Source organism: Oryctolagus cuniculus, chromosome X (genome assembly GCF_964237555.1).
Source record: "Oryctolagus cuniculus chromosome X, mOryCun1.1, whole genome shotgun sequence".
NCBI classification, from domain to species: domain Eukaryota; kingdom Metazoa; phylum Chordata; class Mammalia; order Lagomorpha; family Leporidae; genus Oryctolagus; species Oryctolagus cuniculus.
In genome coordinates, this window is record NC_091453.1 from 83073171 (window position 1) to 83099776 (window position 26606).

Consider the following 26606-nt stretch of genomic DNA (forward strand, 5'->3'; position numbering starts at 1 on the left):
CTGAATGGAGGTGACATGCCAAAAGCCCTTCCTTCTTCACTTCCCCACCCCAGCGCCTAGGCACAGGGGAAGCCCCGAACACTGAACACCGGAAGTTAAAGGAGAGCACTAGAAGAAAGCTCTCTTCTCCTTTATCGAGGATGCTGATTTGGAGGTTCAGCTCGGAAAGCATCAGGCCAGGATTCGAACTCAGGGGCTGTACGGCCAAGAGCAAATCACGGGGCACCCCTGCTTCTAGGCAGCTCTTGCTAGACACGGGCAGAGGTCTGGATGTGACCCTCCCTCTTCTCCAGCCCGCATGATGCCTGGGAGCAAAACATAGCAAATACTCCCCAGACAACATATCCGTTAGAAAATTACAAAAGTGAGGTCCATGTCGTCAGCGTTTCTTGGCCAGAGCTGTGTAGACACCAGAACACAACCACCAGATTACAACTCTGGCTCCACCATATGCTAGCCTGCCTGCCGCTGAGTAACTCACCGACCCTTTCCTGTGCCTCCACCTTCCTGTGCAACTGTTGCCTGCTATTAACGCTAGAACCTCCTCGCAGGGTTGTCTGCGAGAATCAAATGAGCTTATGTTTGCAAAGCATGTATCCTGTGCCTGATGCATGCTAAACACCAAGTACCTGTTACATAAAGTACACATCAACCTCTCTCCCACCACAGCCAGACTAGCCTAGAGGCAGGGCTGGCAAGTGGTTAGAGCTTGCCTGAGGAGCCAGCTGAACTTGGATTTGAATCCCACGCTCATGACTGGAAGTGACCCTTTCGAAACGTCAATTTCAGCATCTCCAACAGAAGAGTCATCCTCTGAACCTTGGAGAGCACTGCTGCTTCCCCCTCCCCCCCACCCCGGCTTCTTCTGGGCTAAGTTATCACACAAGGTATAGTTTTGGCAATTCTGCCACAGTAAAAGAACAATTTCAGCGTTTTGCCAATGTAATTCCTAAACATTGGATTCTGGAGCCAGAGAATGGAAACATTTTTTGGTCACTTTGGAACCAACCAAGCCCAGGCGATCAGTTTCCCCACTCAGCAAACCTGACTGCCTCTCGCCCCTTCCCCCACGCAGCAGAAGTCACTGTACAGGACGAAATGGAAGGAAGGAGTATTTTACTGCAAACAAAAGCCATCTTTGTTTGCTGCCCAGCTTTAGGAGAGAGAGAGAGAAAAAAAAAAAAAACACCTCAATCCAGGAGTTTGGAAAATTCTTGAAAGTTCTCATTTTATTCCAGCAAATCTAACCAAATTGGCCAGATGCCTGGCCGTGTGAACCTGAGTCAGAAGGACCCGCCTCTGCCCATCCCTGTGCCCACAGCACCCAGAACCCAGCAGGGTACACTGGGCATCAATACACACTGGCTGTCGATTCCTCCCAGGGAGCCCCACATTGCACTTCCACAGCGTCTGCTACGTTGCCAAAACATTCGGAAAGCAGCACGAAAGAACATTTTGCAAACGGGGGGAAAAAAAGCATCCATCAACTCACCACTCTAACACAACTCTTAATTTTGTGTGGAAAGTTCTCTTCCAGTCTTTCTCCACGTGCAGACATTTTTTACAGCACTGTAGTCATAGGGAAAAACTGCAGCAGCTTCGGCCAAGAACCAGATACCATACAGCTCATGTCACTAAACTTTCCAAGGGAGGACTTTTCCTTCCCTCTTTCACCCCATTCATGCCGTCAGTCAGTCATTCAACAAACACGGATGTGAGCAAGTGCTCCTGCCATGCCCTGCAGAAGATGGAGATGACTAAGGAAGCGTCCCCTGCCCTCAAGCAGCTCCCTGTTGAAGGGGGCGGCGGGGGGGTGGGAACCAGATGAATTAGTGGGAAACTGGAATCCACACCCTCATGCTGTGGAAGCGCCAAAGCACAGAAGAGGGAGTGGGATACTGCCACAGGCATGGAGCCCCAGGAAAGCAAGGTGTCATCCCCCAGCCCAAAGCTTGTGGCATGGAGCTGGATCACAGATAGGGAGCAGTGCATGCAGTGAGGAAGGGAGGAGGGGCCAACTCAGGACCCCCCCCCCCCCACCAAGAGCTCTCTCTTTCATTCTGAACACTGAGCAGGGGCGCAGCAGGGGGAGGGGTGAGCATTCTCAGAAGACTGCCCCAGGAACGGAAGGGAAGGTAGAGTGGAGGGCAGGAGGCAGGCACAGGGAGACCCCTCAGCACTGTGTCGCAGGAAGCCATGTAGAGCAAAAAGGCTGTCTACAGGAGGAGATGGCTTCTCCACTGACAACCTCTGTCCACTTAGGGCGTGACGCAACCTCGCCATGCCTCGGTCTCCTCCTATGGTAAAGAATAGATCACTCCTGGGCCTTTTGGCAAAGCACAAGTGTGAAACAAAGCGACAGTGGCATGTCTTGCAGCACTGCTGGGAAGGGGTAAGGAGCTGGTGCATGCAAAGCACCTGGCACAGAGGCTGCTACCCAGAAGACCCTCCGCTCGTTCAACCGTGTAACTGCCCCTTCCCCTCAGCCCGGCTCCGCCTCACCCTTCCTTAAAGGCCGGCATGCTATGGAGCGGGGAAGTGGCCGAGGCAGCACTCTAAGCCAGACAGTCTGCCTGCACAGGGTGGTGGAGCAAGCCGTGCCGGGGCTGTCGTCAGGACAGTCCCTGGGGGATGGTTTGGCCGAGCCGAGGGCCCCACTGAGGTTGGAAACTTTGACTTTCCAGTGGGACTAATCAACAAAGTGATGGGATTGTCTCCAGCACTGTGCCTCCATCTGGGTGTAAGCGCAGAGGAGGAGCCCAAGTTAAATTTATCCAGACTTGGCATCGTGCCTCCTGGATGTGGCAGCAAGACACAGGGCAGGGGAGTTGGGGATCCGGGCAAGATCCCGAGGCCTGTGTTCCACGAGTTGGGCAAACTGGCCTGGCTTCAAGCCCCATCTCTTCCTGCTACTAGCTGTGGGACTCTGGGAAAGTCACTCAGCCTCTCTGATCCTCAGTCCCCGCACTTCAATCAAAGACAACAGTTACCTGCCGCACAGAGTTCACTGTGAGGAGGGCATGCCATTATGGAAATGCTGCCAATTGTGTGGCCCTTAGTATGTGCTGGGCACATACGTGGTCACTGATATTCTTCTCCTCGTCAGCATTTGCAAGGATGAAGAGGGAAGGAAGGAAGGTGCGAGGAGCCCATGGGGTGGGGCAGTGGATGGAAGGGAAGATTCTCCCCAGGTACGGAGAAGGACACTGGGGTCAGCAGGAAGGGTGCAGGTGGCGGCGGGGGTGGGGAGGGGGGAGGTTCTGCCTGATGATGAAGCACTGAAGCATGGCAAGGCTGGGTCGGGGCTGTGTCCTGCACATGGATCATGGATGGCGAACTCACCCAGAATGATGTCAGGACTTGGGGTGGAGAAGAAGACAGTGAGCCAGATGTCGAACTCTTCGTTGCATGTGGGGGTGGGGAGGGTTGGCCAGGAGGGGTGATTAAAAAAGAAGAGTCGAGGTGGAGAGGAGAGGGTGCTGTGGCCAGATGGCATGAGGAGGAGGAGTTGTTGGCCGAGGACGGAGGACTAACGATCTGGAAGCCGGCAGGGGAAGCTAGAGCACAGACCCCACCTCCCAGCCCTAGGGGGGCTGTGCTGTGCGGAGTGTGGACAGTGTCCACCAGAGGGCGCTGCGGGCCAAGCCGTGAGCGCCTCCTGGGAGACTCAGGTTTCAGCGTTTCCAGGCGCGGAGGTAAGTCAACAGTGTTCAGCGAAGAACTTCACCCAGAGTGTAGGGGGAATGGTTTACCCTATGGTGGGGCCCCCACAGGGTGCTGCTAAGGATGCAAGAGGGCGCTCGTGGAGGGATGCAAAAGTCGGGGCTGGTGGGGATGGACACAGAGAACGATATAGGGATGGGATAGGAGAGGACGGATGAAAAGACAGCCAGGCTTCACGGTTGGGTTGTGGCCAAGGACAGGGGGATGTGAGGCCTGGTGGGATTAACTGTCCTCGGAGTTACAAATGGAGCTTTTTTTCCCCTTTACATCTTTTGTTTATTATAAAAGTAGCACATGCTTGTTTCAAGCATCTCTAATCACCACTGAAGGCAAACCCTCCTCCCGCGTCTCATTCCCCCGGAAGGAGCCGCTGTTGATTGCTTTGGTTGCTATGTGTAACACACAATACCCGCAATCCAAATCACAGCCCACTGAAGGGACTCTTGCAGCTTGCTTTCATCACAGTCCTGTCGGGGAGATATCATTGTCCTTATCTGTGCTACGCTGTTATTGTCATCCTTATAGTAGGAGTAGGAATGATTCCAGGTGGCAATTACTGAATATGCTGTTCCAGGGATCAGCTCACTAATTCATATGGATTACCTCATTTACAGTTCAGAATGTCATGAAGGAGGTATTATTTACGGCACAGAGAGGTTCAGAAACTTGGTCAAGGTCACACAGCTCATAAAGGTTGCTGGAGAAAGTCAAAGCTAGGGAGTCTGAGCACAGAGCCCACATTTGTAATCATTAGCATAGTAAAGCTTAGTGTGTGGCTGTTTGGATGTATCAGACATGTTTGAATTAGTCCTTGCCTGAAGTCATTTAGGTTATTTCCAATGTGTGGCTAGCTTCAACTGAGCGTTTAAAGGGATCTTCTACATGGCGCATTTTGAAAGGGTAAACTCCTAAGAGAGGACTCGCAAGATCAAACGACATTTCCAGTTGCTCCCCAGAAGTTGTGCTCATTTAGATGTGCATCAAGGGTGAATGAGTAAGCCTGTTTTGCCATGTCCTCACAAAACTCGGGTTTTAGTGACCTTTTTCATTTTTCCCAATCTGAGAGGTGAAAATGACATCTCAGGGCTGTTTAATTGGCATCTCTTAGTTATCACTGATTTGTGCCCCTTTTTAGATGGCATAGTCCCTGTGAATTTCCTGCTCATTAATCTTTGAGCATTTTCCCAGTAGATTGTTCGTCATCTCGTTGCTGTTCTATCAGAGCTCGCTCGCTAATTTCCTCAAGTATCCATCGAGCACCTACTGTGCACCAGGCACTGTTCTAGGAATGCAGTGGTGAATATGCAAACCCTCAGCCTTCGTGAAGCTGACATGTAAGAAGAAGCAATAGACCATGAATGAGCAGATAGCTGACCAATGTAATCACAGACCTCTAGAACGGCTATAAAGAAAACATTGCACTTATCATGGAGCTGTTGGTACACGATGAACAATACAGCAATGATGGTTTGAGTGATGATTTTGCAACTTTAAGATGGTGCAAAAGGGATACACATTCAGTAGCAACTGTACATTGAAGTTTGAATTTTGGCTTTTTCCTGGGCTGGTGATATCTCTTATAATGCTGGCCAGTGGCAGCCAACCGCAGCTCCCAGAGAGCCACATAGTCACGAGAAGAAACCCCCAAGACTCTGCAGGGTGCCGTGTTGCTAAGCTAAGGTGGTCAGTAGATTCAGTGTATGAAATGCATTTTCCATGGAGCATAGTTTCAATGTACAGCGGATGTATCAGGATGTGGGTCCACCACATGTGCAGAAGCCTTATCAACCTTTATCTGAGTTCTACATTGTAACTTTATGCTGGTTTGCCCTTTGTCTTTCAACTTCACATTAGATACATTTCGCCATACTGAAGTACTCAAATGGTCGCCTAGCCCTGTGTATCCATCCTTTTTCTATGCAGCTCCTCCAGTTTCTTGCTTTGCAGAGACGCTCTACCTCAATATTTTAAAGATATTCTCCTGTGCATTCTTGTAGCTTTTTAATGGTTTCTCTCTTTAACATCTAAATATTTGACTTAGCTGGAGTGTATTTTTGGAATAAGGAGTAGATACAGACTCTTCTATATTATTATTAATTTTTTTTTTTTTGCACAGGAGACCAGTTGTCACAGTAACCGCACTGTGTAGTGAAGGGTACATCCTCCCCCACACACACACCTGGGAATGGTGAAGCTGACACCCAGAGAAGGGGAAATTGTGCCCCAGAGTTAGGTAGCAAATTAGTGCTGCCCAAACTGCTCTAGATTCTGAGGTTGCTGGCTGCTATGGTGGCAGTACACAACTGAGCTTATCACAACTCCATCCCTTGACGCACTTGACTTTGCCTTGGCGGGCCCATGCCAAGGCTCACTATCTTATAGCAACAGGATCTTCCCTTTCCAATAAACCCCTTGACCTTTCGTTCTCAGAGATGGGAGTGTGGCGACCCCCGGAAGCTTGGGCCAATACCTCCGGATCTCTATTGAAATACTTTACATTGAGGCGGCTTTGGCCAAAGAGGGCTGGGGGCAGAGGGCAGAGAGAGTTTGCCCTTTGATAACCAAAATAGGAAGTGTTCAGCTAAATAAAGAAATGTGGCATGGTTTCCATTCAGTTGCTATCAGAGCAGCTGCCCTCCTGAGAGCCTTCCGAGGGGGTGGGGAGGAGCAGCCTCAAATTATCCCAAAGCCATAAGCCACTGGCACGGAGGCTGCCGGGACTTGTCTCCAGGCCCCAACTGCATCAGAGCTAGGACCCAAACGGGGTCTTGAAAAGACAAGGACTGGCACCACCTCCAGGGCATGTTGTCCTTTTTTTCAAAAAAAAATTTTTAATTTTTTTTACTTGACAGAGTTATAGACAGTGAGAAGGAGAGAGACAAAGAGAAAGGTCTTCCTTCCATTGGTTCATCCCCGAAATGGCCACTACGGCTGGCGCTGCGCCGATCCGAAGCCAGGAGCCAGGTGCTTCCTCCTGGTCTCCCATGGGGTCCAGGGCCCAGGCACTTGGGCCATCCTCCACTGCACTCCCGGGCCACAGCAGAGAGCTGGACTGGAAGAGGGGCAACCGGGACCAGAACCCAGCGCCCATGTGGGATACCAGCGCCACAGGAGGAGGATTAACCAAGTGAGCCATGGCGCCGGCCCGGCATGTTGTCCTTTGCTGTGTCCTTGGCAGGCCTTCTCCTCCCTCCACATCTCCTGAGCTGTGGACACTCCACACCCCCCGGAGGCAGGCATCAGAATGTCTGGGGACAAAGAAAAATGAAGTGGGAGCTGAAGTTACTCAGCCTACTGGAGAAGACACTTTAAAAAAAAAAATCTCCAATTTTCCCTCCATTACCAGGAGATTTTTTTTTTTTCGGTCAAAGTGTTAGAACAAAATAGGTGGATAATTGCCTCCATTTTTTCACTTGACTTTCCATGGGTGGACATAGCTGAAGACACCAGAGAATTCTTGTTAGACTCACCTTGGTGAGTATTTTGTTGCTTCTCTCCCAAACCGACAAAGTAAATTTACTGCTTATAATAAGGTAGAACAACCTTTTAACATTGCCTGTGTCCCCTACCTACGGGCAGAGTGGGCAGTGGCTTTCTACAGGAAAATGCAAGGTCCTTCCTCCCACACTAATGATGTTAGATTGTCCCATCACCAAGACTGTGGGAAGATATCTGGGTCCTAGTTCCGCAAAGCGATATACACATCACTGAGGGAGGGAGAAAGGAGGCAAGAGAGTGGCAAAACAGCAGGAGCCACAACAGAGAAATGAGGCAGGCAGCCAGAGGCACTGCTGGGCGCCAGGGAGAGCATGGGCGAATCCCAGGGCCCATCCCTGAGGCTCGTTTTCCCAGACAGCCCTTATCTTGGCTCAGAGAAAACAGTGCAGAGACATACATTGAAGCTGGGAGGCAGCCCACCTTTGAGTTAGCCAGGTCTTAGGGCTCCTGGCCTTCACACCAGCAAGTGAGGGTGTGAACACATCTCCCCACCACTGGCAGGCCATCTGGCCTCAGTCTTTTGGTCCTAGCGTACCTTGAGACAAGAGGGACCAGAAGAAGTTCTGGTCTTGACGTCTTCTGGGGAAGCTGTGAACTAGGGCTGATCTTCTGCTAACAGGGACCCTGCCCTCTTTGGGCCAGCAGGAACCCCTACCTCCTGCTAACTGTGCATACCCGCACTGTGCCAGCATAGATCCCTAACTCTGGCTCTGTGCTTGAGTCCACATACCTTACCCCTTTGCCCACTATCTATTAAGTACCTCCTCCAACCTGACACTTGGGTAATTAAGCCACATGGTGGTTAAGACTAATAAAGGGCCGGCGCCGTGGCTCAATAGGCTAATCCTCCACCTTGCAGCGCCGGCACACCGGGTTCTAGTCCCGGTCGGGGCGCCAGATTCTGCCCTGGTCACTCCTCTTCCAGGCCAGCTCTCTGCTGTGGCCCGGGAGGGCAGTGGAGGATGGCCCAAGTGCTTGGGCCCTGCACCCACATGGGAGACCAGGAGAAGCACCTGGCTCCTGGCTTCAGATCAGCGCGGTGTGCCAGCCGCAGCGCGCCAGCCACGGCGGCCATTGGAGGGTGAATCAGCAGTAAAGGAAGAACTTTCTCTCTCTCTCACTGTCCACTCTGCCTGTCAAAAAAAAAAAAAAAAAAAAAAAAAAAAGACTAATACAGACCCAGCTCTCCAGAAGCCAGCAGGCTGGCACAGTTGTTATCCACCTTACCAAAGTCAATACCCCTCCTTTTTTGTAGTAAATCTATGTCTGTTTCAGCCCTTTGCTATCCTGAAATGAAATCAATAGATACCACCGCCTAAGTATATAGGCAAGCTCAAAAAGATGAGTAAATGCCCTGCCACATAGAGGAAATGAACATGATTCATAATAAAGTAGAGTGCCATGTATTTCACTATGGGAAGGCTTGGACAAGGCTACCCTACTCTGATAGACTAAATGAAGTGGGCAGGGGCTTGTGCCTTCTTATATAATCCCCATGAATGCACCAGCTACCAACACAAACCCATGTAGGCGTATTGTATTGAATGCTCTAATTCCAAAACTAACACCTCAACTGTTGATTTTCAGAAATGGAAAATGCCTCTAGTTAAAGCTCTGGAGGGAGTCGGGGGTTTAAAATACAACCTTCCATTTTTTTTTTTTTAATCCAATAGTTGCATTAAAACAGGGTGGAGATGGAGATTGGAGCAAAATCCTTTGTACATATATGTAAAACATTTATAATGTAAGTTCAGATCATTATAAATGTGGTTTTCACTTCCATGGATGTCAACAAAACATTCAAAAATCATGCAGGATGCTGGACTAGTATTCCTCATTTTGCAGGGTAGTCTGGATCATGCAGGAGACCCCGCATCCCTAATTCTAATCCACTAAAGCCCTCACACATTTACTAAAATTCCCCTAGGGGGCAGTATTGTCTCAGTTGCGAGCCACCAGTCTTGTTGCTCAGTTCCTGTAGGATTCGGGCTTTGGTTCTTCCCAGGGTCTAAGCATCCCCTTCACCCCTGCCTTCAAGAACTGGGGTGCTAAGCGTCACTGCTTCACCCCTAAGCTTCACTGCCTCCTCATCAGTTCAGCTAGGCTGGGCAGGACCGCTTTCCACCAAAGTCAGCTGCTTCTCTTGTTGACAACCTGTTGTTGCCACTCTCTTTGGATGCCCTCCTGAACTGAGGTCCTGCAGCTGAATCTCCCACCCCATCCCAAGGGGTGCACCTCCTTCAAGATGCCAGCCCTTCCATTCTACGCCCCAGCCCCCCACCCGACACCCACCACCCCTAGTCCCAGGTTGTTGATAGTAGAACTGGTCTAACTATAGCAAGGTTTGAATGTGGGCCTCACTAGATCACTGTGGTCTTCTGCCTGCCACCAGATTCCTTTATCAGGGGTGAGGAACCTTTTGCCTGCCAGGGTACATTTGGATATTTATGACAGCATTGGAGGCCATGCAAAATTATCATCTTAAAAATCCGCCTGCTATAGATTGGTTGAATTTCAAGTGCCGCCTATGGTTGCCTTGGCAGGGCCAGACCAAATGATTCCTCAGGCCAGACATTCATCACCGTTGCTGGTATTAGGAGATGGAAACAAGAAAGAATTCCGTTCTGCACATAGGAAGACGTAGAGTTGGCCACCCTTGAGGGTCTCTTCTTGCAGCCTTTAAAGAGCCTTCTGAGTAGCATCCTATGAGATCGTCCCATGCCATTTGAGAAGCAGGCTCAGCTCCTTGCCAAGCACCAGCACCATAGCCACGAATATGTCTCTGGAATAAGTGAGACCTGGGTTCGAGTCCAGGGTCTGCCTCATGCTGCTTATGGATTTAGCAAGTTCAATCTGAAAAAAAAAATGGCGACAATAATGCGTGCCTGTCCGATGGCCAGCATGGTGCCTGGCACATAGGAATCCTGCTCCAAATGATGACGATGATTGTTCTGGCAAGCACATGACGTGTGCTGAAAATTGCCTCCTGCTAGTTGGCTTGTCAGGTCCTGCCCAGTTCCACTTTATCTTCTAAACCAAAGCAGAGGTTCCTTGGGGGCTGACTAGGATGGGTGTACACCTTGGGTTCCTGGGTTGAAGTCCCATCCAATGAGAAACACAAACAGAAACAACGAAGGACTCTCTTCATCCAGCTATCAAGAACAGGTGTCTAAAAAAATTTTTTTTTCTATCCTATCTCATTCCTCGAAGGAAAGCTGAGATAAAGCCCATGGAGTAGATCAAGATTGGGAAACAGAATTAACTAGCCCCTCAAATAAATAAAGTACTTAGGAACCTCTTAAAAATCGTTAAATAAAATGCCTGCTTTCCTATGCAATTTTAAAGCTGCCTGAAGAAGTGGCTGCTTTGTTCACCTCCGAGAGCAGTGTCTGCACCCTGCCGGAGCCTCTGGAGGAAAAGGGAAGACCACGATCCATCCTCCAAGGGCTAAAGAAAGCGTGCAGCACCTGGGCAGTGATGACCATCAAACGGCATCTCCGCAGAAGCAGCTAGATGAGGGCGACAGTCTTCTTGAAGGTTCTAATTTGTCTTCTTAGCATTCAGAAAGGGTCGTGAACGATGCAGAGAGTGTCGACTGGAACACCCACACATTCATCAATCAGACTCTATTTATCAAACGCATACTCTGTACTTGGCAGCACGAGGGCTCTAGAAGCAGAGGAGTAGAAGACTGCCCAGAACCTTCCATTAAAGAACTTGCTGTCCCAATTGGGGGGGCAGTGGGAGAGGGAAGGGGCAGGGAGGGAAGAAGAAATCCCTACACAAAGCAATAGAAAACCCTTCAGCTGGAGGGTTTCGAGAGTAGGCTAATCTCATTTTTGTGGCTATAATTACAGTCTCATAAAACTGAGCAGACTAGGCCTTCTGCGATGTGGTAAGATAGAAAATGCAATCGAGCTTGTGAAGGTGGCTGCCTGGCCTAACAAGCCGAGGAGTTCAGAACAAGGTTTCGGCATCCATCCAATCGGAGTTTACGTTCTGGCTATACCACTTAGCAGCTGGACAGCCTTGCCCAGGGGGCCGAGTGTGTCTCTGAGCCAGTCTCCCCTTGTGTGTGTATCTGTGAAGGACTGTTGTGAGGACTGGCACACTTGGCATGGAGCCTTCCGCCCACTTAATGTTCTTTGAAAAGGCTCACTGTGATCATTAAAAATGACCATCACACTTGTTGGCCAAAGACATGTAGAAACTCTTCAAATTCCCACCTGTCCTATTAGCCGTGGGGGCGGGTTTACCCGCACCAGCCGCTTCTTGAGCACCTGCGCTCTTGGAGAAGAGCCAGCCCAGCCAGGCGCGCCGAGGTGGCGGGGTGAAGAGAGTATTCCTGCAGCCGTTGCACATGTCCTCCCCACACGTTACTTTGCCTTTTGTGCTGCCATCTACTTTCCCAGAAGGGCCTCCCCTTGGCCCTTGAAGCCCCTCTCTGGGAGCTCTTGGGCCCTCCCATTTCAATATTCTTCTCCTTACAGCTTCCCCTTGCAAGTCGGCATCCTACGTCTTCTACCTCGAGGGACAACACCACAAGAACGGATAGAAAAATTGTCATGTGACCTTTTCAAAAAGAATGACCTGTAGGTAAAACTCCAGCCATGGCGCTTAGAAAATACATGTCCACAAAACCCCACAAAAGGCTCTGACTCATGGCTGGGAAAAGCGACAAGCACATGTGAATAGATTTTTTTCTAACTGACAAAAATGCATCTTGAAACCCCCAGCACAGTGTGTATAGTTTCTCCCCAGAAAAGCAAAGACTGAGCCATTAGGCGAAACCGTCATGGCAGTTCTGACCGACTGTGGATGACAGAATTTGCTTCCTTAAAATGCTACCATGTGTATTTCTGTTGTTTCTTGGTTATTTCTACAATACATTTTGCCCCAGAGTCGAATGTTTTTACATATGCCAAGAGAAATGGTGAGTTACAGGAAGTCTAACAGGCTTAATTAGTGAGGAGTTTAACTTAATCCAGTGGTTTTGCAACAGCCCTGACAGAGTCGGGCTCATTCCTTGCATTTAATGGGAAGTAAGTGGTCAGAAATGGCCTTTAGCAACCTTATTAGAGAAAAGGCACATACTGCACACAAACAAGGCTGACTCTCCTGCAGTAAAAATAACAGGCTGAGGTGTAGCCATTATCCACGATGGTTTTTCGCGTGCAGGTTCCTATTGCATGTGTTACCTGTTGCTTTCAGCTTTCTGTAATTACGGTTTCTTGTGATCAGACAGCACTGATTTCCCTTCCTATTACCAGCCAGCAAGCTCCGGAGAAAGTCATTCACAGCCCCTCGAGTTTGCCCTGTAAGAGTGTATTTTAAAAGGCAAAGCTTCTTAGTCCAGCCAAATGAAACTGATTGGAAAAGCACCATAGAAACGAGGGGCCTATTACGTGTAATAGCTGCACTCTTTGCAACCCTGTCGTAAGCAGTAGGCCGCAATTTCACAATGAAAGAACCTGTAAAGGTTTCAGAAGACAGCAGTGAAGACGATTAAGGGATTGGAAAGAGGATCTAGGGGAAAAGGTTAAAGGTATTAGGATTACAAGGACGATTTAGCCTCAAAAGGAAAAGAAAAAATGAAGGCAGCTGACCAGGTATTTGCCCTCACTATTGATGGCATAAAAGAAATGAATGGCAGCAGGAGACGCTTCAGGTTAGCTGTAAGAAAGAACTTTATGACAATGAGTCTCATTAATCATGTGAGACTGTTCATTCTTCATTCCTAGAGTGTTGGTAGAGGCACAACCCCACGTTGGACAGTGTGTGCGGCACCAGAGAAGTTTCTAGATGGATAACGGAGATCATTACAAAGAAACCAGTCATTACAAGGTAGTGGCATGTGTACTAAATCAGAAGGAATTCAAAATGTCTAAGAGTTTTGAAAGGCAAGAGGGTGTACGCAGCCTGTTATCTATCACCTCCAGTGGGCTCTGAACCAGCGGCCAGTCATCATACTTGATTGAGAGTTCTGCAGCAGAAACCCGCAAATGTTCACACAGGGTATGATCAACACCGCAACAGCCTTATACGGGTGCGAGCTCTGCTACCAAACCAGCTTTCTGTGCACGTACAAAGGCTCTCAGTTTGCAGAACTTTCGGGGGGTATTCGAATGACAGATAACTAGGGCCAGTGTACCCGTGTCACGAGGGGCTGGCTCAGCACCAGGACCTGCGGATGAAGGGCAGCTTCAGACTGTGGGCGGAGCACAGTGCGCCAACTCTGCTGCTGTGTTCTTAGGAGGATGGCAGTGTGTGTGTGTGTGTGTGTGTGTGTGTGTAAAGTAGAGGGAAGGTCCTCTTTGCTCCTCAGGTCAAGTTCACTTTCAGGACCTACATATAAAGTGGATGGCACAACATGCCTGGAAGGAATTGGGCCTTTATTAGCTAAATGGCCTGTAAGTGGGTTTTGCTCTCATTATAATGATCTCAAATACTTGGCCCCATCATCCTTGTGAGTGCATCCATGAATTTCCAGAACAAGAGTCCTCATGAGGGGTTTGCCAAGTGCAGTAGAGTCACTGTGTGTATTGGGGGTGGGGGCAGGAGTTACATCTCTGGCCTGCCCTTTTAAACTGTGTTCTGTGAAGAGCAGGTGCACCCTGCTTCCTCTCTCGCACTGACTCCATTGGAACGCAGGGCCTGGCAACTGACAAAGCAAGCTGAAAAGACTGCAAGGAGGGGCCGCTGGGCTTCTGCTTATCTGCATTGGGGGAACACACAATGCCCCTTTCCGGGCCAAGCAGTTACACTTAGGGGCGACAACCTCCCTTGAGGGGGAACACCCAGTGAACCCTGCCACACCCTTAGAAATTTGGTCCTTGAACTTGTCCTCTGTTCCCCACCAGAAAAAAAAAGAACCACTGCAGGAGCCATTTCCGTCTAGCACCTGCCCGCAGGCATCGCCTACACCTAAGCCCTAAGAAATGAAAGGCCCTCTTTTCATCTTTAGATCTCCCCCCACCACCCACCCCAGGCACATCCTCCTCTCTGGCCTGGTCCTCCTCCCTGTCCTCAGGGAATGCAAACCCTCAGCATTTCAGGATGAGCTCAGCCAATAGCCACTCCCTCTGAGGCCTGGCTTCCCAGCCCCAGCGATTCCAAGGCACACATCTGTTGCAACACAAGGGCCCACCCTAGGCAAAACTGAGCCAGGGCCACAGCCTTCAGTCTGCTGGTTTCCCACACCCCCACGCCTGCCCCTGCTAGCACAGCCTTCCTCTTCCTTGGGGAGCCAGCTCCCTGGAAGCCTTCACCCTCCTCCCCCTAACAGGAAAGGCTCTGATAAAGGAGTTTGCACTTGGGTATAAAGAATAATCCCACCTCACTGAGCCACCCCTACCAAGGGGACTCAGAGGAACGGTACCCTGACCAAGGGGCTTCTGCCACCGCTCATAGGCCAAAAAAAGCAAGCAAGCAGCTGTCTATGGGCAAGTTGGCTTTCCCTGCACCCATGAGGTGATGAAGTGGGGCCACCGAGTCAGCTCCTGCCTTCTGGATCTGAGACGGACTATGAGCACACTCCTCCATGGAATAGACTGTTTTTTGAATTCAAATCAGGTCATGCAATTGGATGGACATCAGGGGAGATTATCTGGAATTGGAATTGACCTGGAAAGTCTGGGATGTGAGGTTGCCAAAGGTTGAGTGTGCTGGAGCAAGGGAGTTGGGAAAGGAAGTGGAGACTGTAAAAGGAGAATTGTTGGCAAGGAGAGAAAAAGAGAAGCGGAGGAAGCAGCAGTGATGGAGAGAAGAAACTGGATGGCAGAAGAGGGGAGTTGGAGAACCCGCAAACCCAGATTTAAGGGGCCCATTGACAGCTTTTACATGCTTAATTTATACTGCTTACAGTATCATGCTTCTCTCATGCCATCCTTATTTAAAAAAACCTAGACATGTAATTCATTTTCTTTTTTTAAAAGATTTATTTTATTTATTTGAAAGAGTTACAGAGAGAGGTAGAGACAGAGACAGAGAAAGAGAGAGAGAGGTCTTCCATCTGCTGGTTCACTCCCCAGATGGCCGCAACAGCTGGAGCTGCGCCGATCTGAAGCCAGGAGCCAGGAGCTTCTTCTGGGTCTCCCACATGGGTGCAGGGGCCCAAGGACCTGGGCCATCTTCTACTGCTTTCCCAGGCCATAGCAGAGAGCTGGATCAGAAGAGGAGCAGCCGGGACTCGAACCGGCCCCTATATGGAATGCCAGCGCCTCAGACCAGGGCTTTAACCTGCTGCGCCACAGCGCCAGCCCCTAGATTCATTTTCCAGGAGAGGAAACAGGGCCAGTGAGGGGAAGTAATTTCTAAGAAATCATAGAAGTGGCTGGTGGAGCTGACATTCAAACACTTAAGGGTTGTGCATCTCAAGAAGGGGCCACACACCTGTTGGTTGTAGGAGGCACCTTCTTCATGTCCCTTAAGCAGGGTCCCCAGGCAACCCATTCCCTTCATGACAACACTGAAACACCTCCAGCCCTCCTATGGAGATCGCCTCCCCAGGGGTGGAGACGGATAGGATTGATTTTGGGGAGCACACCACTAAGTGTAAATGTGTGCTTTGGAGCTTTGGTCAAAGAGGTTTACCTCCAGAAAGTACAGCCCCGAGGTCAGGGAGGAAGTCTTAGCTGTTGCAAAGGTCATAGAGGAGCTGGGAAGGAGAGGCTCCCAGCAGGATGGATAGCCTATAGCAGGGTTGCAGGGGCTGGAGGCAGGTGGCACTATGCCACTGAGGCCCTGAAATACACTAGGAGTCTGAAGACACAAAGGCACATTTGTCTGACTTCATGGTTTTGCCCAGAGCTGACTCTGCCTTATACACACACACACACACAGAGGGAGAGAGAGAGAGAGAGAGAGAGAGAGAGAGAGAGAGAGAGAGAGAGAGAGAGAAGGGTGCATGGGTACTAATGCAGGCAGTGGTGGCAAAGAACCTAAGTTCAAATCCTAGCTTTGCAACCTCCTAGCTATAAATCTTTGGACACTCTTTACAGTCCCCATGTATAAAATCCAGATGGAAATAAAAACACGTACTTCAAACATGAGACCAATTATTCAAGGTAATGCCTGGAGCTTTTACTAGAAGCTCATTAAATATCAGGTCTATTTGCCCTGTTCCCATCACGTCTTGGAAGAAAAGAGAGGCCAAATTTAAAAGCCCTGGAAACTGCCTCTGAAGATGACTAAAAGCTAGGAGTATTCACTGATTCATCCACACAGGTCTTAGTTCATTTTGTGCTGCTATAACAAGAATAACACAGACTGGGAAAATTATCCTGAATAGAAATGTATTGGCTCAGGGCCAGCAGTGTGGCATAGTGCGCTAGGCCTCCACTGTGTCACCAGCATCCCATATGGGCGCTGGTTTGTGTCCCAGCTGCTCCACTTCTGATCCAGCTCTCTGCTATGGCCTGGGAAAGCAGTGAAAGATGGCCCAAGTGCTTGGGCCCCTGAACCCATGTGGGAGACCCAGGAGAAGATCTAAGCTCCTAGCTTCAGATCAGCCCAGCTCTAGCCATTGTGGCCATCTGGGGAGTGAACCAGTAGATGGAAGATCTTTTAAGATTTAATTATTTATTTATTTGAGAGTCGGAGTTACACAGAGAGAGAGGGAGAGACAGAGAAAGAGGTCTTCCATCTGCTGGCTCACTCCCAAGATTGCCGCAATGGCAGGAGCTGTGCCGATCTGAAGCCAGGAGCCAGGAGTTTCTTCCAGGTTTCCCACATGGGTGCAGGAGCCCAAGCACTTGGCCCATATTCTACTGCTTTCCCAGGCCATAGCAGAGAGCTGGATTAGAAGTAGAGCAGCCGGGACTCAGACCGGCACCCATATGGGATACCAGCACTGCAGGTAACAGCTTTCCCGGCTATGCCACCGTGCTGGCCCCCCCCCAATAATTAAATCTTAAAACAAAGAGAAATGTATTGGCTCATGGTTCTCAAGGCACTAGCATCTGGCAAGGTCTTTCTTGCTCTGTCACCCCATGGTGGAAGGCCAAAGGGCAGAACACAAGACGTAAGAGGGGGCAGCCCTTGCTTTTACAGCAGGCCACTCTCATGACAGTGAGCATTAATTTCCATTCCCCCATCTGAAACATGCAGATAGAAATCTCTTAAAGATCCCACCTGTCAACACTGTCCCATTGAGGACTGTCTCCAACATGCGAACTTTGGGAGACATATTCATACCATAGCACCACATGAGCCCTGAATTCCTTCTTTGTGCCCTAAAGAGTCAGACAGGAATAAAACAATCCCTGTTCTCAAGGAGCTCACCCTCAAGTGGGCAACAGTCTATCCATCTCTTCCCACACAATATAATACATTATAACCAAGGCAGATGGAGGAGGACTATACAGGCACCTAAGGGCATTGAGAAAGCTGCACAAAGAAAGTATTTGGGATAGAACATGAGGGAAAAGTAGCAATTGTTAGGCAGGCAAGGAAAGAATATGGAAAAGGTAAAGGGAATAGCATCTGTTGAGGAACAAAACACTGCAGGTTTAGATGGAGTTGAACATCAAGTTCAGGACATGTGAGGATCAGTGAGAGGTTGTAGTGGGGGAACTCAGAGGGTTAGGGTATTATTGAGCAATGTCTATGAGTAGAGATATGATACTCAAAAATTAGAATAGCTAGTATTACCCGGGCTTCAGCTAGTTATAAAGAACCCAGAACAGTGAGGAAGGCCTTACTGGGGCTCTGCAGGAAGAATTTCTTATATTTAGGATGGTTTGGCAACTGAAGTAAGCATAGGTAGATGACTAATAAATTTGCTGTTTTACTGAGAATCCCACATTGTTTGAATATTTAACCTGACAGTGACAGTAGTTTCTGGCATATAAGATATAAGATAGATGGAGAGATATATGTGGATATAGCTATAGCAATTTTTTTGTATATAAGAGATTCTTCATTGCTCTCCCAAAACTTAGATATCTATTCAGTAAATTGCCAAGAGGGAAGTGTATGGCATCTTAATAGCTCCTCTAATCACACAAGCCATAATCACACATATTACATTTTCTCAATCAATGTTGCTTTGCTGTAATGAAGTTGATTGAATTTAATGGCTTCCCTTTGAAACTTGATCCCTGTCAATTTCTTGAAAATGTTGCATCTGATAATTTCCCTTATCCTCTCCATCACCTTTGCTAATCATATCAGATGTTCTTAGGTGAGAGTGGGAACATTTTAAAATTATCCTTGGGCTCTACAAAACTCCCTGTTAGTTAATTATCTTATGATTCTCCCTGACTCATCCATGGTCATCCCACACTATGGTCTCATGCTAGTAAGGATTTTATTGTCTGACCTGTTGTTTTTCTGAGCCTCCCAAGTGAGAGAATCAGTAAGCAGACTAGCCACACAATAGAGTTATATTAATCATTTATTTGTAAGTGAACCAGGTCACCTTTCACGTCAGCTCACCTAGCATGTCAATTTTTAACACATCTAATATGAAACACCCCAAAGAAATCAGTTCTACCTAGGTAAGGACCTGCAAGCAAATCTTGTTATAGAAAATTAGTAATAACAAAAATGATTTTTAAAATTTCGGTTTAGTCCTAATCAAATCAATGAGATTAGCGTCATCTCTTCCTGACACAGGCCATGAGGGCAAATTCAAGCTTGTATTTGTAGGAAGTGAGAGCCCAGGCTTTAGACTTTGGAGCCAGGTGAACCTCAGTTTAATTTCCAGCTTTACCACTGGCTCACTGTGAGCCTTAGGTAAATTTTGTAACTGCACTGGGCCTACATTTCTGCATTTGTAAGTTGGGGGATAAAAATATTTACCATGCAAGATTGTTGCAAGGACTAAAGGTAAGGCCCAGAAGTGGAAAGTGCTTAACACATTCTGTGGCAGCCAGTATATACTAAGTGGTATTTATTCGTATTATCTTTGTGAGTCCATTTTTTTTTTACAGGCAGAGTGGACAGTGAGAGAGAGAGACAGAGAGAAAGGTCTTCCTTTGCCGTTGGTTCACCCTCCAATGGCCACCACGGCTGGTGCACCGCGCTGAATTGATGGCAGGAGCCAGGTACTTCTCCTGGTCTCCCACGGGGTGCAGGGCCCAAGCGCTTGGGCCATCCTCCACTGCACTCCTGGGCCATAGCAGAGAGCTGGCCTGGAAGAGGGGCAACCGGGACAGAATCTGGCGCCCTGACTGGGACTAGAACCAGGTGTGCCGGCGCCGCAAGGTGGAGGATTAGCCTAGTGAGCCGCGGCGCCGGCCTTTGTGAGTCCATTCTAAAACAAAAAGAACACAGGAGCATGAGCCAGGAGCCCAGGTTCTGCTTTCAGTTGCAACACCCCCGAGACAGAGACACTGTCCCCTCTCTGGACTGAGAAGCCCTGTCTATAAAATAAGGAGATTCTCTGAGGGACAGTTAGTGGATAACATGAGTTTGCCACTCTTCTCTTCAATATCAACAAGCATCGATAATCAGTCACCTTCTTTCCTAACGAGCAAAGACATAGGCTTAGAATCATTTTCACACTGGATTCCGAATAGCCTCTATTGCTCAACTGAAGTTGGCGAATAAAATGGAGCCTATTTATCTCCCCTGGACTAAATGGTCTCAGACGTACCTTTTAATGCAAGCATTCTATGGCTTTGTGTAAGAGGTGCTCTCTGTTCATGTTTGCAACCCAGCTATGAAGTGAAGGGTTCCAAGTTCAGAGAGTGACATCCCGTAGAATGAGATGGAAACAAATCATTCAACTTCTGTGTGATTCAACATGATCTACCTGGATGTATGACAGTTTGTTCTGCCGTGTCCTAGCTCTGCAACCTTTGGAAAGTCACTTAACCTCTCTGAGACCTAGTTTACTCATAAAACTGGATATTAAAATGGTTACGTAAGATGTTAACATGCAAGGAATCCGAGGGAAGGATATGTAGGAATTCTGTGCATTGTCTTGGCAACTATTTTGTAAATCTAAAATTATTCCACAATTTGAAAAGTTTATCATTTTTAAGTGAGCAAGACAGGCAACTGCCTGAGGAGCTGTGGAGAGTAAATAAGGTGTGCAGAAGCATGTGGCTTGGAGCCTTTATTTCCCCCCTCCCAGGCATCTCCCTTCACATACATATTCAAACTGCTAGAACATCCGAGGAATCAGGAGGTGTGTTTTCTGCACTGTGGAGCCAGCAGGTGCACCTGCCGGACAGCATTGCTGTTCAGAATCTTGCTGCCAAGGCGAAGCCCTGCAGGCAAGAAGGCTGGGTTTATGCAGTCCCAGGAGCCAATGGATGGATGCATCACATGTTCCCAGACAGCAGAGTGGCCTGAGTGTCTTTGTTGGCCTCTGCTTGTGCATGGGGGCAGGGAGGATGGAGCACGTGGGGTGAGGGGGGAGGATGAAATAAGAGAACTGGGGTAGAATCAGGATGATAAGATTTGCAGATAGATAGTCAAGGAAGAAGGTTCACACTCCACTCCCTGTCACCATACCTATAACTCTTTTTTGTTGTTGTTGTTGGCTGTTGGCCTTTACAATAATTCTTTCAGATGTAAGCACTGTTCCAGATAGAGCCTGATAAATCCAAATAAACCAGTTGAAGTAGAGGCAACAGAAATCCTGTGCTGCGCCCCCCCCCCCCAATCCATTCCCTGCTCTGTATTGTAGCAGGGAACAATCAGGTGAGTTGACACCCACAGGCCATTTCCTAGGCTCTGGTGGGTTTGGTTCATGGTAGACACTGGGGGGGGGGCGGGTAACTGGAAAGCAGGAAGCAAAGAGTAAACAGCGTCCCACATGAGTGCCAGTTTGAGTCCTGGCTGCTCCAATTCCAATACAGCCCCCCTACTAACACGCCTGGGAAGGTAGTGGAAGATGGCCTAAGTGCTTGGGCCCATGTACTCACGTGGGGGACTCGGATAGTGTTCCAGGCTCCTGGCTTTGGCTTGGCATAGCCCCAGCCATTGCAGCCATTTGGAGAGTGAGCCAGCAGATGGAAGATATTCTCCATCTCTCTCTCTCTCTCTCTCTCTCTCTCTCCCCTTCCCTCCCTCTCTCTCCCTCCCTCTTTTCTCTGTAACTCTGCTTTTTAAATAAATAAATAAATCTTTAAAAAAATAGAGTAGCCAGGGAATTCACTAGTCCCATATCATGTGATGTGTGCATCACTGTGTCCCTTTGTGGCTGTGGCAATACTGACCAGGTTACTGTTGTTTGTAGCTTCCACCAAGGAATCTAGGAGATTCTAGTGCAGGGGCAGTTGCGGCTCCCTGCTGTGCCTCATCTACAGGTGGCTTCACTGTCCTCTGCTTGTAGCACACTCCCCTGATCACCTGTGTCACCAGTTCCCTGCACTGGCACCTGCCGCTCAGCCCTCCGTTTGCTGACAGCAACGACCCCTTCCTTCCAACAGTCCCTTTTCATTTGGGAATGGAAGGCTCTGAGAGCCTTATCCGGGAGACTCAGGTGGGCATTCAGGGAAATAGATGTGGTCTGGGGAACGCGATGTGGAGGGCAGGCTTAGGAGAAGCTGGCACCTAAAGACAAGTCCTGGGCATGAGAAGGCAGCAAAAGCAGAAAAGCAGCCAAGCCAGTCCTGCTGCTTCTTGTGTTTGTCCTTTCCTGGCCTGTGGCTGCTCTGGCAGGTCTTCTGCTTTGGCAGAGAGCAAATCGAAGCCTACCAAGAGACAAGACAAGACGAGGGCCACAGACCCAGCTCCAGGAACATGGAAAGAAGAGAAAAGCTCCGGGAGTGTCTTGCTGGTCTGCCTGTAGGTGGCAGCTGCAATTGAATCAGATGGAGGCAAACAATCAGGAGTCCAATCAGGCTGTCCTTAATGGGCCATTATCAAAGTGTCCCAGAGAAAGGATTTTCTTGAGGCTAAATAGCAATGACTTCCACAGCAACAGAAACCACGCGGTACTGTCTCCAGGACAGGAGTCCCTTCACTTAATTTCCTTGCAAACAGTGTTTGAGGTTGTGTAGACCCAGCCACAGTGCTTGAGTCCCATTCATCAGCCTCTAATTGACTGTGCGATCTTGTGCAAGGCACTTCATAGCTCTGTGTCTCCATGCGTCTTTGTAAAAGAAGGAGAAGGGAGTGTGGTCCGGCGCTTACCTAAAAGGGCACATTGTGAGTACCCAGTCCACATCAACTGTAATTCCAGCTCTGAGGGGGCGCGGGAGCAGAGGCTTGAGTAATGCTTCCCACTGGTGGCTGGGAGAGACAGTAGAAGGCAGGAATTACAGAGCAGTGCTCAAGAGCATGGTTTGCAACAAATTATTGTTGGCCTAGGGATATCATCATTGCAGATGAGAATCTCCCCGCTATTTTTAGATGCTTCACTAAGGCATGTAGGGCTAAGTGACAATGGCCAGGATTTCCGTCAAAATATTAGGACAAAGCATAAAAAGAGGGGGTCGACACGGTGGTATAATGGATAAAGGCACAGACTGCAGTGCCAGCATCCCATATGGGCACTGGTTTGCATCCCAGCTGCTCTGTTTCTGATCCAGGTCCTTGCTGATGCACCTCGGAAAATAGTGGAGGATGGCCCAAGTGCTTGGGGTTCTGCACCCATGTGAGAGACCTAGATGGAGTTCCTGGCTCCTGGCTTTGGGCTGGCCCAGCCCCAGCCACTGCAGCCATCTGGGAGTGAACCAGTGGTTGGAAGATCCTTCTCCCTCACCCTCACCCCTCCCCTCTCCCTTCCCCCTCCCCCTCCAAATCCCTCTTCCTCTCTGTGTGTGTGTCTCTCCTTGATATCTCTATAACTCTGTCTTTCAAATACATTTTTTTTCAAAAATAATAAGAAAGGAGGCCAGCACTGTGGTGTAGTAGGCTAAGCCTCCACCTGTGGCACTGGAATCCCATATGGGTTCCAGTTTATGGCCTGGCTTGTCCTGTGGCCTGGGAAAACAGTGGAAGATGGCACAAGTCCTTGGGCCCCTGCACCCATGTGGGAGACCAGGAAGAAACTCCTGGCTCCTAGGTTGGGATCAGCCCAGCTCTGATCATTGCAACCATCTGGGGAGTGAACCAGCTGATGCAAGACCTTCATCTCTGTCTCTCCCTGTCTATCTGTAAATCTACCTCTCAAATAAATAAAATATTTTATAAGCATTTTAAAATATTTATTTATTTATTTATTTGAAAGTCAGAGTTACACAGAGAAGGAGAGGCAGAGAGAGAGAGATCTTCCATCTACTGGTTCACTCCCCAGTTGGCCGCAGTGGCCGGAGCTGTGCCAATCTGAAACCAGGAGCTTCTTCCAAGTCTGCCACGCAGGTACAGGGACCCAAGGACTTGGGCCATCTTCTACTGCTTCCCCAGGCCACAACAGAGAGCTGGATGGGAAGTGGAGCAGCCAGTATTGAACCGGCACCCATATGGGATACGGGCACTGCAGGCAGCGGCTTTACTAATGCTATGCCACAGTGCCAGCCCCAACAAATAAAATCTTAAAAAAAAATAAAAGAAAAAGAAAGCTAATGTGAAAACTATTGATAGCTAGTGGGCACGGGTAGTAGATACATAAAAGTTCATTATGTTAGTCTCCATACTTTTGTGTCTGTATGTGAGAGCACCTGAAAATTTCCAAAATAAAAATTCTAAACATGCATTTTAGAGTCAGACCAAGGTTTGACCACATTCATTCGGGCAACAAAGCTCCGGGCAGAGGGAGCCCCAAACACAACAGGTCAGGATCTGTAAGTGTAAGAAAGGCATTTAGATACAAGTGTCCACTTCCCCTCTGTGTGCTTTTGCTAAAGTACTTTTCTGCTTGAAAGGCCACAGTGCGCTGATGAATTCTCCCATTAGCCCTGCAGGCAGAAGCTACCCCAACCTAGAAGGACATTGAAGCGCTCGTCTTGCGGGCTGTGCTGTTATGGCCCTCTGCAGGGTGTCCAATGCAGTTCCAGTGCCCTGAAAAACTCACCTCGGCCCACCCAATCCTTATTCCCCGGCCTCCTTAAGCCACCAGCAAATTGCCCTTTGTCTCTCTTCCCTGTCCCTCGCCCTCAAACCTGCAAAGGATTGTGTCATCAAAATCAAGCAGGGAAAGGGCCCAGCTCAAAAGTGAGTCAGAAGACTAGCTCTCCTGTTGCTTTTTCTTTTTTTTTTTTTAAAGATTTATTTGAAAGAGTTACAGAGAGAGAGAGAGAGAGAGAGAGAGAGAGAGTCTTCCATTCACAGGTTTACTCTCCAATTGGCCACAATGGCCAGAACTGCGCTAATCTGAAGCCAGGAGCAGGAGCTTCTGGGTCTCCCATGCGGGTGCAGGGGCCCAAGGACTTGGGCCATCTTCTACTGCTTTCCCAGGCCATAGCAGAGAGCTGGATCGGAAGTAGAGCAGCTGGGTCTCAAACTGGTGCCCATATAGGATGCTGGCGCTTCAGACCAGGGCGTTAACCCGCAAGTGCCATAGGTGCGCCAATCCGAAGCCAGGAGCCAGGAGCTTCCTCCAGGTCTCCCACACGGGTGCAGGGGCCCAAGGACTTGGGCCATCTTCCACTGCTTTCCCAGGCCACAGCAGAGAGCTGGGTGGGAAGTGGAGCAGCCGAGACTTGAACCGGCACCCATATGGGATGCCAGTGCTTCAGGCCAGGGCTTTAACCCGTTGCACCACAGTGCCGGCCCCTCTCCTGCTTCTTATCAAGGTGACTCTGAGCTCCCGTGTCCTCTTCTTTAAACTCAGGACAAAATGGTCCTTCCCTCATGTGGTTGTGTGGGGACTCATGAGACAATGCAGATAGAGTCCAGGTACAAGTGGTGTCTGCCAAACACTGGACACTGCCATTGATGTGCGAGAGGGGAAGAGATGGCCCATCTTCCACCCTGGCACAGAAGAGAAAATACACCTTGTCCCTGAGTTACAGCCCAGTGATCCAGAGGGCAGGAGCCTTGTTTGTTAAGTGCATTTATTTGAAAGATAGAGAGAGAGAGAGAGAGAGAGAGAGAGAGAGATCTTCCATTCACTGGTTCACTTCCCAAGTGCCTGCAACAGCAGAGGCTGGGCTAGGCCAAAGGCAGGGTCCAGGAACTCAATCTGGGTCTCCCACATGAGTTTCAGGAATTCAGGTACTCGGACCATTGTCTGCTGCCTCCTAGGTGCATTAGCAGGGAGCTGGATCAGAAGCAGAGTAGCAGGAACTGGAACCGGCACTCCAATATGGGATGTGGGCACCCAACACCAGCCATGGGGGTCCTTTTTGATGTGAGCTTTGTGGCAAAAGACCTGATTCACCTCTCCACTAGGCTAGGGGATGGCACAGAAGTAAAGATGTTGTGGTGTGGGGAGCACCCTAGGATTTAGGAGACCCAATAAGGAAAGCCAATTCTGAGTCCATACCAAAGGCTTCAGGCTGATTCCAATCAAACAGCCTCGGAAGTGACCCATGCACACTGCTTGCTTTCCGTGCCAAACGTTTTACCTACCTCTGCCCATTACTCGGAAGTAGCCCTTGAACTCAGCAGGTTCGTTGACCCTGAAACTGCTCTAGATGCAAAGGCGCCAGCCTCACGCTCAGGATCTGGGAGAATAAGCCTGCGACAGCTCAAGACTCGCACGCAATGAGCTGCATCGCTTGCAGCCCCTACCGGCTCCACATATGCTGACTGGACATATGCAGAGATGGCCTGCCCTCCCTGAAGACCAAGGAAAATGTCACAGCAGCAGCCCTGGTGTCGCAGTTTACAGGTTCCATTTTCCAGCTGAAGAGACAGAAGCAGGGAGAGGTTAAGTGGGTCATCCACCAGGATCTGAGGCATGCGCAAGAGCTGGCAAGGGACTGAAACCTCTTCCTCCTCCCAGCAGCCCTCTGGCCCTTTGCTTTCTGCTGTCTCTGAGAACAAATTTGCGCCTAGCAGTTTGCAGGCCAGCATAGGCCAAGGACAGGTTGAAGAGAGAAAAGGGATGATTCCTAGAAGAACTCCCCTTTTCAAAAGTCATGGGACATGGCATCTGCTTTTCATGAGGCAGAGGAAACTTTGAATGTGTGGGTGGGGTGTTGATATGCAAAAGGACATGGGCCTTGAGATTAAGTGAGAGAGGGAGGGGCTTGAAGCCTGGCTTCTGCTCTTCCTAGTCCTGTGCTCCTGGGCCTCCTCACCTAGAAATGGAGATGAGGAATAATAGTATCTGCCTCATAAGTTGCTGTGAGGATCAGGAATGAAGATAAAACACGAGGCACATAGTAATTGCTCAAGAAACATAATGGTCAATGGGTGCCTGCTCTACACCAGGTGCTGGGTTAAGTACTCTACATGCCGCAATTCATTTATTCCTTTAAACAACATGAGGTAAGAACTGTTACTAGCCCCTTTGGATAGGTGAGGAAAGCCAGGTTCATGGGAGTTAACTGACCCAAGATTACTCAGCTAGTTAGTGATGATACCAGGAAGAGAGATTC

The 26606-nt window shown here is 49.1% G+C and overlaps 1 long non-coding RNA gene across 1 annotated transcript in view; it reads left to right on the forward strand.

The window, feature by feature from the left end:
* The window catches only part of LOC138847494 (uncharacterized), a 55302-nt gene that overhangs the window by 23108 nt on the left and 5588 nt on the right, over positions 1 to 26606 (forward strand). The gene's annotated exons all lie outside the window — the stretch shown is intronic.